At 39.5% G+C, this 12,592-nt stretch overlaps 1 long non-coding RNA gene and 1 pseudogene across 1 annotated transcript in view; one reads left to right on the top strand and one right to left on the bottom strand.

Moving 5' to 3' along the window:
• Window positions 1-20: 20 nt before the first annotated feature.
• LOC127352566 (E3 ubiquitin-protein ligase TRIM21-like) lies at window positions 21-2,586 on the bottom strand (annotated as a pseudogene).
• Window positions 1,462-12,592, top strand: part of LOC127352595 (uncharacterized) — a 31,146-nt gene continuing 20,015 nt past the window's right edge. Inside the window, exon 1 of the long non-coding RNA XR_007881140.1 lies at window positions 1,462-1,476. This is a non-coding gene — a long non-coding RNA (uncharacterized LOC127352595). The remainder of the gene's footprint in view (window positions 1,477-12,592) is intronic.

Here is a 12,592-nt window from a genome sequence, read left to right on the forward strand (position 1 = left end):
ATGTAGTATAAAGTATTCTTATATAAACAATGATCAGACAATATAAAGGTTTGAATGTGTAAATGCTTCTTATTCCTGAGTACATTGTTTTCTGATGATTTTACAGTTTTGAAGGCAGATAATGCAGTTATTAGAATAAATGAGGCTACAATATGATATCAATACATTTACATGATAAAAGGAAAAAAAATATATATTCCATACATCACCAATAAATATACATTTATTCATTAAATGATGTGAATCTTTCTGAAGAAAATCAAATGGTTGTTCTACTCAGTGTGATTGACAGGAGAGATGATCAGAGGGGCAGAGTTTCTACCACCATAATTAATACTGGGACCAAAGTATGGGTAGAGTTTCTCAGTGAAGGAGCAGCCAGTAAAGGAGTAGATAAGAGCTGCAGCATCAACATCATAAAAGGAGAGCAGACCCTCCTCATAATCCACAAACACCCCCACCTTCTCAGGCTGAGACTTCAGAGAGAGACTGACTGCAGGGCTAGCAAGAGCTTTGTACTCATTTTCATTCATCAAACATATCGTCCAGTAACCATCCTGAGGTTTCAGTGTGATTATTCCCTTCCTGTTGATCGACTCTCTGGCCACTCCTAAATCCCATTCAGTCTTCCCTTTAACCTGAACCTCGTAATAAAATCTTCCTGAAGAGAAACTCTGCTTTGCTAAGACACAGGGACAAGCATCAAATCTCTGTGGATTGTCTGGGAGATTCTTCCATACATCACCACAGTAAACTTGTTTTCCATCATCAGAGAGGATGAGCCAGGGCTGTGCTGTATCAGGATTGAGTGTCACATCCACTGCATACTGCTGGACCCTCTTCAGCTCGACCTCAGCGAGCAGCTTCTTCATCTGTTTACTGAGCGTCTCCTCCAGCTGATTCACAGCTCTCACCACAGTCCCCTCATATGAAGGTGGACGGACGCTGACTTTTGTCCAGTCCTTGGTGGGTGGAGCAGCGTTCAGAGACAGGAAGCTTTGGAGGAGGTGGAGGTGGTCTTCAGACTGTAAGAGCTGGTCCACCTCAGAGCTTCTCTTCTTCAGCTCAGAGATTTCCTGTTCCAGCTCTTTGATGAAGTCTTCAGCCTGTTTCTCTGTCTTTCTCTGCTTCTCTTTGATCGTGTCGATGAGCTCGGCCTGGCTTCTCTCAACAGACTCCTTCAGAGCGGTGAAGACCTGAACACCATCTGCTATCTCTCTGTCTGCACCTTCCTTACTGAGCTCCACTGAGCGTTTGATCTCCCTGAATCTTCAGTTGTCTCTTCTGGATCATTTGCTGAATTTCAGCCTCTGTCTTCCCCAGCTCGGCCTTCTTTCCTTCATATTCTTCTTTCAGAGGAACAACATCATGTGTCTTGTGGTCTAAAACAGTGCAGAGCATGCAGACACACATCTGGTCGGTCTTACAGAACAGCTCCATCAGTTTATCGTGCTTCGTACACATCCTGTCTTCCAGGTTCTCCACAGGGTCGATCAGCTGATGTCTTTTCAGGCCTGACATTGTCAGATGAGGCTCCAGGTGAGTCTCACAGTAGGAGGCCAGACACACCAGGCAGGACTTCAGGGCCTTCAGTTTGGTTCCAGTGCAGACGTCACAGGGAACTTCTCCTGGTTTGGAAACTTGTTGCTCTGAGCTGCTGCTGCTGGCTTTCTGTTGAGCTGACTGTCTGAACTGAGCAGCCATCTCAGAGATGAAAGTATTGACCTTCAGCTCAGGTCTTGTGCTGTAAACCTTTTTACAGTTGGGACACTGACACTGGACATTAATATTCCAGTGTTCAGTGATGCAGGTTTTACAGAAGTTGTGTCCACATGGTATGGCGACTGGATCAGTGAACACATCCAGACAGATGGAGCACAGAAACTGATCTTCAGTCAGCAGACAGCTGGCAGCAGACATATCTACACTGTGAGGATAAAAAGAAAAAACTGTAATTACATTTCTATTGATTATCATCAAATTAAAATATGAGCTGTGATAATTTTTTTTAAATTTATGTTGTAACGTCAAAATTAAACTTCACGTTGTTTACTTACAATTTGATCAAAAATAAAGAAAATAAAGAGGAGGAATAAAAAGGGAACATGAGAGAAAGTCTTTATGAGCAATAAAAGAAAATGTCACAATAAATCAGATACTGTGCTCTGTACTTTGGTTAATCCAAAGGGCATCTGAACAGGACTAGTTTAACTGGTATTACTTGTTTGCTTTGTTATGGTTGGATGTAGCTACTGCTTTTTACAGGATATGTCCAATGACAAACCTATTTATTAAGATGCTGGAAAATTAAAACGGTTAGAGACATAACCTTAACTAGCCAGAGTGCAGTTGCTGTGATATGGTATTTAAGTCTGTTTTGTACTTTATGTTTTTTATTGAAAATGACATACTGACATACATATTTCTAAAACAGATGAAACAAAGGCAGATTCTGGTTTTAACTCAATTTCAAGGTCTACTTCAAAAAATATTATTTAAATAAAAGAAGTTTGACTAGATATTTAGTTTTTTCTCTTTGTACTCACCAGAGGTTGGCAGAGATTCTGCTGTTTACTTGAGAAAAACCTGATGGATTCAGTTGAATTTGTCTTCAGAGAGAAACAGAGAGACTTGTCTCCACTGCAGCTCTGTTGTCTTCAGACAAACTTTCACTTTCATTTCCAGGAAATGTGTCACTGAAGCTCTTTCAGTGTTGCTCCACCTCTCAGTGCAGATCTGTGAGTGAGCTGTTATTGACTGACTGGGAAATATATTGATATATCTTTGGAACAAGATAAGTTTTCCTTTTTTTCCCCCGACAATGTCTACAGCAGCCAAAGGATTATATAATAACAATCAGACAACATAAGAAAAGAGGTCAGTGTAAGATATTCAGGAACATACTGTATCTTTAGATCAATATTCTACAACGCTCCCTTTACAGTCCCTCTACAATCCCACAAACACTCCAATGTTCAGCTCACTGTTTACTCTGTAATTTCACTTTCTGCTGCTTTCCAAACTGTTTACCATCTTTTCTTTATGTGACAGATTTCTTACTGATCACATTACAGGAAAAAATACAGAAACACTGAGAGGGAAAACTTTTGTCACTGGGCCACAAGTAGGCTTCTCTGTGATTCTGAGGTTTCAAAAGTAGTAAAGTAAAATATTTCTTTCAAAGAACTTCATTTTATAAAAATCTCCTCACTCAGAGAGAGTAGTAGGCCTTAATTACTTTATACTGCTGGAAAATCAACAGTGTGTCTAGGAAAACAGGATTTATAATTATTATTATTTACATGCATGATGAATCTTAAACTACAAACAATTTAAAGTCTCTGTCTTCCTTTCCTATAAAAGCTACTTGTGGTGTCACAGTCTGTGAGGGCGTGGTATGCAAGTCAATAGTCACATAACTGAAGTTTTTGTGAAATAGCACATACGTCTCTTGACTTGAACTGTGCCTTCTTGTTCCCTTTAAAGTAGATCTGGTCAATAAACTGATTGAACAGATTTATTCAAATGTAGGCTATATAAATATAGCTCAATCATAAAATAGATATTTAAAATAGGAAGGTAAAATGCAGTGATATACATCTGAAGTCACTAATCTACACAGAACATGTAGAATCAATTCCCCACAGTATCTCATAAAAGAAAATATTGTTGTAAGAAGTAAATCACATGGGACATTATTTTTAGATTGGTGTTACATGCATTACAACTTGCAGAGTCACATTCTCGTCTTATCATCAGATGAGATGATAAATGTGACTGCATGCCCTCACAGGCTGTGACACCACAAGTAGCTTTTATGGGAAAGGGAAGACAACAGCTTCTACAAAGCCTTAGACCCTCCTTGTTGATTACAAACACATTGGATTACAGTTACACGGATCAGCCCTAACACAGTGAGCACTGACAGTGAATAACACTGATTATCAGGGCTCCTGTCAGTAGGGGGGATATATCAGGCAACAAGTGAACATTTTGTCCTCAGAGTTGATGTGTTAGAAACAGGAAAAATGGGCAGCGTGAGTATCTGAGCGACTTTGACAAGGGCCACATTGTGATGGACGACTGGGTCAGAACATCTCCAAACCTGCAGCTCTTGTAGGGTTTTTTCCAGGTCTGCAGAGGTCAGTACCTATCAAAAGTGTTCCAAGGAAGGAAAAGAACCAGAGACAGGGTCATGGGTGGCCAAGGTTAATTGATGCAGGTGGGGAGTGAAGGCTGGCCTGTGTGGTCCAATCCAACAGACGAGCTACTGTAGCTCAAACTGCTGAAACAGTTAATGCTGGTTCTGATAGAAAGGGGTCAGAACACAGTGCAGAGCAGTCTGTTGGTCTGGGACCAGTCAGGGAGCCCAGTGCTCATAATGTTTTGGCTGATTGGTGTACATTTAGTGAAACGGTATCATTAGCTGGATACATTTGTAAAATAAATTTAAAATAAAGAACGGTGTACTACCATTCACACCAGTCTTCATATTCTCACAATACCAGTCTGGTCTAAAGGGAAACCAGTTATTCTTATAGTTGCCAATTCATTATCATGGCCAATAGTGACAGACAACGTTTTCACGGGGTAGAAATTTCACCAGTATTCTGTGAAAATGCTCTATAAAGTAAATTGTGCAACCATTTTATGTCAACCACATACTTTTTATTTTGAAAGTTCAACTGGACATTGCATATTTATTATTGGTTAGTTGATCATAGAGACCTGCGCATCCAGAAATCGGGATACCTACTATTATAAGTGTATTTTCTCACTGCTTATTACATTCAGAACATTTATTTAGCCTTTCAATTGAAGTTTATAAAAAACGTTGAAATGGTCTGATACAATTTCTCCCATACTGAAGTGTTTTATGTCGACCCTTTATTGACCACAGACAAGCCATTTAAGGTTGTTTCATTTTGATGACACACGTCATACATTTCTTAATGTAGACCACTGACCATACATGCTACAATTACATATCATATATTGCTGGATTCAGCACACTCAGACCGTTCTAAGAAATGCTGGTTGGTGTGTCTGAGACAATCTCAGCTAAAGCTAACTTAAAGTAAATTAATAAATTCATCATAGATCCTAAAATGAGATATTGTCGCCTATTGTAGTTCTGTGTTTGTAGTCCTGTATTTTCTCAGTGCATCAAGATATTTACATTCTGTTCTTCAGACATGTAGAGGAACCCTGCATCCACTTCCACACCAACCTGGAATCAATCAGAGATTGTGTTATGAAATTACATACATTCAGGTGTATCATCTCCCATTCAGCCTGGCTTTATTTTGCAGTTATTTTATTCACAGCGTGTGTCACAATATCTGTCAATTAAACTACTTAAAATATGTTTATACAAGAATCCATTTCATACAGAGTACAGAAAACATTATTGTGCTTTGTTCTACCTCTGGTAAGGATATCTCAAAATGTTGTGTCTTCCCATAAGCCAATAGACACCTGCTGGTGACTTTATGGAACTGCAGCTGACAGTTGGAGTGAAAATAAAGGCAGAAAATAGGAAGAAAGTAGGTACAGGACTCACAGTACAACAGCCAGACCTCTTATTCCTGTTGTTATCAGTGGTCTGAGAGAGCCGCTTAGAGGTGCTTTAATCCTCTAAAGTGAGTCTGAGTGGCACCATGAGTCAGGCCTCTCTCCGGACTGACCTGCAGAGACAGGGAGCTGATGTGTTACTCCAGCAGCACATATACTGTAATAGGAATGATACAGAGAAGATTAGCATGGCCCTGACACGTACTGTGCCCAGCAATGGTCTCTGGATGCCAGCCAACCAGTGGTTAGTGTAATCAAGCATTTTGTCGAGCGTTTTCAGCTTTGGGCCAATCAGCAGCTCGGATTATCGAGTGTGTGTCGAGGGTTTGACATAGCAACCAGCCAGCAACCATTAACAAACCACCGGACCATTTTATACAGTCTGCGACAGAGATAGCCGTGTGATTTCACTGAGTGAGTAAAACAAAAATAAATAGAATATTATGAATGCACTGATATTACATTGTCACTCCGAAGTACTTTTACGATGTACTGACATGGAATTTGTCAATGTATTATTACGTTTTGCCGTCAATCGCTGGTTTTGATATTTCAAGATAGTTAATTAGCTTCTTATGCGAATTATCGAATAACTAGCATTATCGAATAATTTGTGAACGTCGACGTCAGGCGTCCTGTTTACACATTTAAACCATATTTACACTTCGAATTTCGACTCCAAACTGTAGTAACTACATCTACAGAGTCTAAGGAAGATAACCAGGTAGTCTGATCATAAATACATTTTGAGAGATCGCCAGCATGTAATGTAATGTAATGTAATGTAATGCATTGGAAATGAATGGGGCTGTAGCTAGGATGCTACAGTGTAATTACAACATGTGACGATCTCTGAAAACAAAATTAAATTATGAAAAGACTATACAGTTAGTATCTTTAGAGCCTTAAGAATCACCACGTGAAATCAAAAGATAAAGTTTAAGTGTATGTTTTATGCATTAACAATAAGCCTGTTTGTTTAATGGCTGCCAATGCATAGGGGGCTAACCCTGGGGTCATTACTTACCTGTTGTGTCACGTTATGTTAATTTGTTAACGGTAATGTTTCAATAGTGAATGTGTAGTACCAGTATATCATTAATATTATGAGTGATATTCCTGGTAATATAGCAATTAATATGTAGTTTAACCTGTAATGCTCCTTTAATGCTGTGCTGTGTAATTTCTTGTCATTGTAGAAATTCACAGCCTCGCAGCAGCTTCTCCTGCGGGCCTCTGATGAGGTGGTGGCCTACATCGCCGCCAAGGGGCCACGCGGGGCCGCCGCCACTGCTGCGAGGGCCAAGAAGCCGGAGGAGGTGGAGAAGGAGGCCCAAGCCCACGTCGTCTCCAAGGGCGGTGACCCTGGGAACCACAGGAACCAGATGCTGGTGCTGGGCTGCCACAGCATCCAGCTTGGTAAGTACCAGTTCCGTTGGCTCCTGGAGAATGATGTGGGCTACATGGTACAATTGGTTGCCAGCCACCAGCGGGAGCGGGAGAAGAGTGCCTCCTACAGCCCCCTTATGGCCAACAAGGACGCACTTTCACAGTAATCGTGCGCCCACCCTGATTTTGCGGAGCAGCTGAGGTTCCACGGGGTGCACGAGGAGGCCCGGGCTCGTTCCTTTCAGCCCGGGTGTGAGGGCGAGGTGCTTGTTGGCTTTGGGCTGTTTAAAGAGGACACCCTGAAGGACCTGTACGAGTCCTCTGATAAGGACCACCAAGGGTGAGTGATTGGTGCTACACACAATGGATTGTGAATTGGTGCATGTCATTATTGTTCACTAATGTGATGGCTGTCTGTGTTGTAGATTCGTCCAGTGGCTTCGTAGGAAGACACTGCTGCCTGGGACTGCAGTGGACACCGCCAGGAAGTACATCCTCACACCTCCACCTCTCCTCCACCTCTATCCACCCTGTTGCATGTCCTGGCTTTTAGCACTAAGAAATCCACCCCATCCAATGTCACTCTTCATCGGCCATTAGACCCCTGTAATTTTCAGATTGGTCCATCTGCATCTGCTCCCCTGTTAAGCTATGATGTGTGTTGCGCTGAAGCGGATGTACAGGTCCTTCAGGGTGAGAGTCTCCCGCTCCCGGTGGTGACGCCTCCTCCACCGCCTCCTCAGGCACCGTCTCCTCCTGTCCCCGTCGGGTCTCCGTGGAGGAGACGCCATCTGGGGAGACCACCCTGGCACCAGCGCCGGCGAAGAGGAAGAGGAAGGACAGGAACGCGGAGCAGACCGCGGCGCTTGATTTTGAGTTCTACACAGATTTGAAAAGTGGAATGAGAGCTAAAATGTGTGAAAGATGTGGAATATTCGGGAATTTGAATAGAGTTTCTAGCTGAAAGTATGAATGAGTAGTTAAGAGTTGAAAGAAGAAGCAATAATGTTCTAATTGAGCTGAACGTTTTGACGTTTGAATGAAGTTTCTACGTTGAAACATTCAGAAGAAGGTGCCAAAAAAATCAGGTGGAAAAATCTGAAATCTAAAATACCAGTTCCCCCAGTAACCAGCAACCAGTGAGACCAGTAAGAGACAGTTCCGGACAACACATGGAGGTCAGTAGGTTAATAACATCCATCCTTACCGTGGCCAGAGAGCGGTATAACTGCGTCCAGCTCTGCATTTTGTCTCTGTCCCCTCACAAGATCTGTAACCTACAGCAGGCCGAGCAGCCAAGGACTCAGCACAGTGCGCAGGCGCAGCACCAGGCCAGTACAAACACGCCTTTACGTCGCATCTATGTGACTTCATTGATTGTGAAAACTGAAAAACATGTATTAATATTATTAGACATGATTATTGCAGAAACTCAAACAGGTTTTATGAAAAATCGACACCGAGGCTTTTATTTTGTTCTTAGACTTTTATAAGGCCTTTGATACAATTGAGCAAAGTATTCGGTTTTGGGAATAACTTTGTTGATATTGTCAGTATGTTTTATGAAGACATTAACAGCTCTGTGATAATCAATTTGAACACATCTAAAAGATTTCAAATTAACAGAGGTGTCTGACAAGGCTGCCCTATATCTCCCTTTTTATTTCTTGAGTTATTGATAATCAATATTGTGAACAATGAGAAATTTGAAGGTATCTCAATTTTTGGCAGAGAATTAAAAATCTCCCAACTGGCAGATGACACTACACTTTTTTTAAAAGACAAGAATCAACTCTCTAATGCTATTACTCTAATTATCCAAACGCCTCAGGTCTAAGACTTAATATGTCCAAATGTGAAATTTTGTCTTTGCATAATTCCAATGATTGTCTCGCTTTGTATATCCAGCATTGTCCCTATCTGTAAGTGAACCAACTACCACACAGGTCAATACATTTTTTGAGATTTCATCCGGAAAAATAAATCTCATAAACTCAAGAAATGTGTACTCTCCATCAGTAAGGCAGAAGGAGGTCTTGAAGTCCTAGATTTTATCGACACTGTCAATACCTTTAAGGTTAACTGGTTGAGAAAGTGTCTCAGAAACCCTGACTCTATCTGGTTTTTCATCCCAAACTACATCTTTAATAAAATTGGAGGTTTTTCCTTTCTTTTGAAATGTAATTTTTTACCTAATAGATTACCAATCAAACTATCAAAATTTCATCAACAAACCCTCCTAGCATGGAAGCTGGCTTTTGTCCACAATTTCTCCCCCACAAGGCTTTCCTCTGGAATAATATCAATATTCTTATAAGAAACAAATCCTTATTCTTGCTAAAATAGTTTGAAAGAGGTATCATCCATATCCTCGATCTTTTTGATAATGCTGGTAATATGTTGTCTTATGAACGTTTTATGTCTGTACACAGTTTTCCTGTTCCCTCCAGAGAATGTATATCTGTAACTTGTGCTATCCCAACAGAGTTAATTCAACTTCTAAAAAGCCACTTGAGTTACAGTGAATATAAACCAAGTCAACCTGTACTGATGCTGAGTGGAATTGAACTAACAGATAGAAAGTGTAATAATAAACATATTCGCCAGTGTTTTCAAAGAATGAATAGAGTTGTGCCTAGAGGCAAGTTTTACTGGAGGTCCCAAATAGAGGACATCAACTGGAGAAGAGCTTCTACCCCACAAATATTGCATATCTAACAAGGCTAAAGAAGTACATTTTAAAATACTGCATAATATATACCCAGTTAGTAGTATTATTGCTGAACTTATAGATGTTGATGATTCCTGTACTTTTTGCAATCTTAATACAGAAACAATTTCACATCAGTTTTTTTATTGTGATATATCTAAAAAGTTTTGGAGTGATGTTGAATCAAATTTTTTTGATGCTGCTAACTCTGTCTACTCTCTTACCCTTAAAGATGTTATTTGCTACTATGTTAACCCAGAAGATAATGCTCTTGAACACCTGATGAACTTTGTTATCCTATATGCACAATTCTTTATTCACAAACAAAAATTTGCAAAATCACTATTTACCTAAATTTGCTCCTTTTCTCCCGTGGGATTTCACTTGTTGCAGGGAAACGCAGAAGAAGAAATTGTTGCAGGAAGTGTGCAAATCGGAGAGTAGTGTGTGAAGACATGGACATTTTTGAGGGGGAAATAAACTTTTTTTCGTCGCAAAGGCATTATCTCCGTGATCAATTATTCTGGGCTTTCGGTGAAGCGAGCGGTGGAAAAACAGGTTGTACGGTTTCTGCACAACGTATGAGTTGAAAAGGCATGTTGTTGTCACGTAAGACATTTTAATTGCATTTTGTGTCTGTTAAGAGGAGCAAAAGGCACTCTTTAGGATATGCCCCCAAAAAGTGTATTATAACTAACTGGGAGCTCTGGCCATTAGCTGCAGCATCTCCAGTTTGCTAGAACCAATTCTGGTTTCCTATCGACAGTACTCGGTGACCTCTAGTGATCAAGACGAGGGTAAAAATCTGCCGAAGTTCCCCTTTAAATAACAAAAAAATAATACCTTGCTGAGTCATTATGAAAAGTTTTTCCCTGAAGCCCCTGTTTGAACTATTTATTTTTTATTTATTTATTCATTTTAATTATTATTATTATTATTTTAAATTTGTACTTTAATTTGTGTATCTTTGATTTGTTATTTATGTCACTCACCAATGTGCTGATTGTCATTGTATACCTTGTAGTTTTGGACATTTAATTTGTTCAATTAAAAAAAGAAAAATATATATATATATATATATATATTAATATATATATTAATTAGTATTAATATCATGATTGTTTTATTTTATTTTATTCTCGTATCGTAACTGTGTTTTGTTTGGTTACTTATGTTTATACTTTGTTCTTTCTTTGTTTTTATCTTATATATTTTGTCACAGCGCTTTGTAACCTTGTTTAGATCATTTCTATATATATAAAGAATAGTAAAAGTACTGATTCAACTTCTTTTAAGTAAAAGAAAATAAAGTACAGGCTCTGAAATGTTCTCATAGTAATAACAGGAAAAAGTTCTCTCTTAGTTTCTCTGGAGGAAAGTTAGCAACAGTTTGAGCTCAAACCTCAAATAGGATCTGTCAGTTGTCTGTTTCGTCTTGTTACGTTGTTTTGTTACATCTGTCATGTGTGATTTGCAGCAGTCTTGATGTTTGGAAGGCGTGCAGTGATGCCAAATAATAATAATAATAATCGTGTTCCATCAAATTAATAGAAAACATTTAATCTCCTAAAACATTGGGACGAGGGAGACTTTCAGTTTATTATTAATCTTTAGCTGCAACTACTATATTAGAGACATGAAACATTTACACAGAGACAATGAAGTAAAAATCTACATTAAAATAAATTAATATTATCTGACACTACCAACGGTCTCAGATGTGACCAAAAACTAAATAAATGAATCAGACACAATAAATTTTATTTTATTTTAAAGCCATTTACTTTTGTCTCATTTACATCACATTACAGGAAAAAATACAGAAACACTGAGAGGGAAAACTTTTGTCACTGGGCCACAAGTAGGCTTCTCTGTGATTCTGAGGTTTCAAAAGTAATAAAGTAAAATATTTCTTTCAAAGAACTCTTAAGTGAAATTACAAGTTATATTTTACTGTGCATAGTGAAGCATCTCATACTGGACACAGAGTCAGAGCTGAGTTGGGAAGTTTTTTATTTTTTTCTCCAACATAACAATGAAAGGAAAACACCAACACAGTCCACCACCAGCATATATTATACAGCCAAGAGGTTTGGGCAATTCACTGTGCATTTAAAAGTGTTGTATTAATCTGCAGTCAGACTCTAATATACAGCATACTGTCAATGTTCAGACTACAACAGCACCCTCCTCCCATACACTGCTCATAGGCTGACACCTGCTGGTGACTTTATGGAACTGCAGCTGACAGTTGGAGTGAAAATAAAGGCAGAAAATAGGAAGAAAGTAGGTACAGGACTCACAGTACAACAGCCAGAGCTCTTATTCCTGTTGTTATCAGTTATCAACTTTAACTCCACACAGTAGCAGTACAATATCCTAGGTCTCAACAAGTGAACCCAGTAGTGGGAATATTATTTCAAACACATTTCACCGATCAGGAATGACATTGAGGCTTAACTCTGCCACACTAACATTACATTGGCTCGCTGTTTCACTGCTAACTGATTATTGTCTAATATATAAGCTACCTTTTGGCTGTAGCACTTTTACAAACAATAAAGTTGGTCTGACCTTATAATGTTAATACAATGATAATGACACTGAACCTGGCTGTGGGGTGGGCGGGTCATGCGGCGAGCTGTCCAATCACAGCACAGAACCTAAATGAAACAGACCAATGGGAGCGGGTCAAGACAACCCCATTGGCCTGTTCCATTTGTACATGAGCCAATAGTAGCCTCTGAAATCGATAGGCGGGACCATTTATGTGAAACACAGGTATGGTGACTAACTCTCTCCCGTAGGTGAAGCATTCCTCATTCCTTTATCTATTCTGTTGGTTATGTTGTATTTGTCCTCAGGCTTGATGATTTATAACTTTAACAACTGAGATCGACACCACTGTCACTGTTCGGT

Source organism: Dicentrarchus labrax, unplaced genomic scaffold, assembly GCF_905237075.1.
Source record: "Dicentrarchus labrax unplaced genomic scaffold, dlabrax2021, whole genome shotgun sequence".
In the NCBI taxonomy this organism is placed as follows: domain Eukaryota; kingdom Metazoa; phylum Chordata; class Actinopteri; family Moronidae; genus Dicentrarchus; species Dicentrarchus labrax.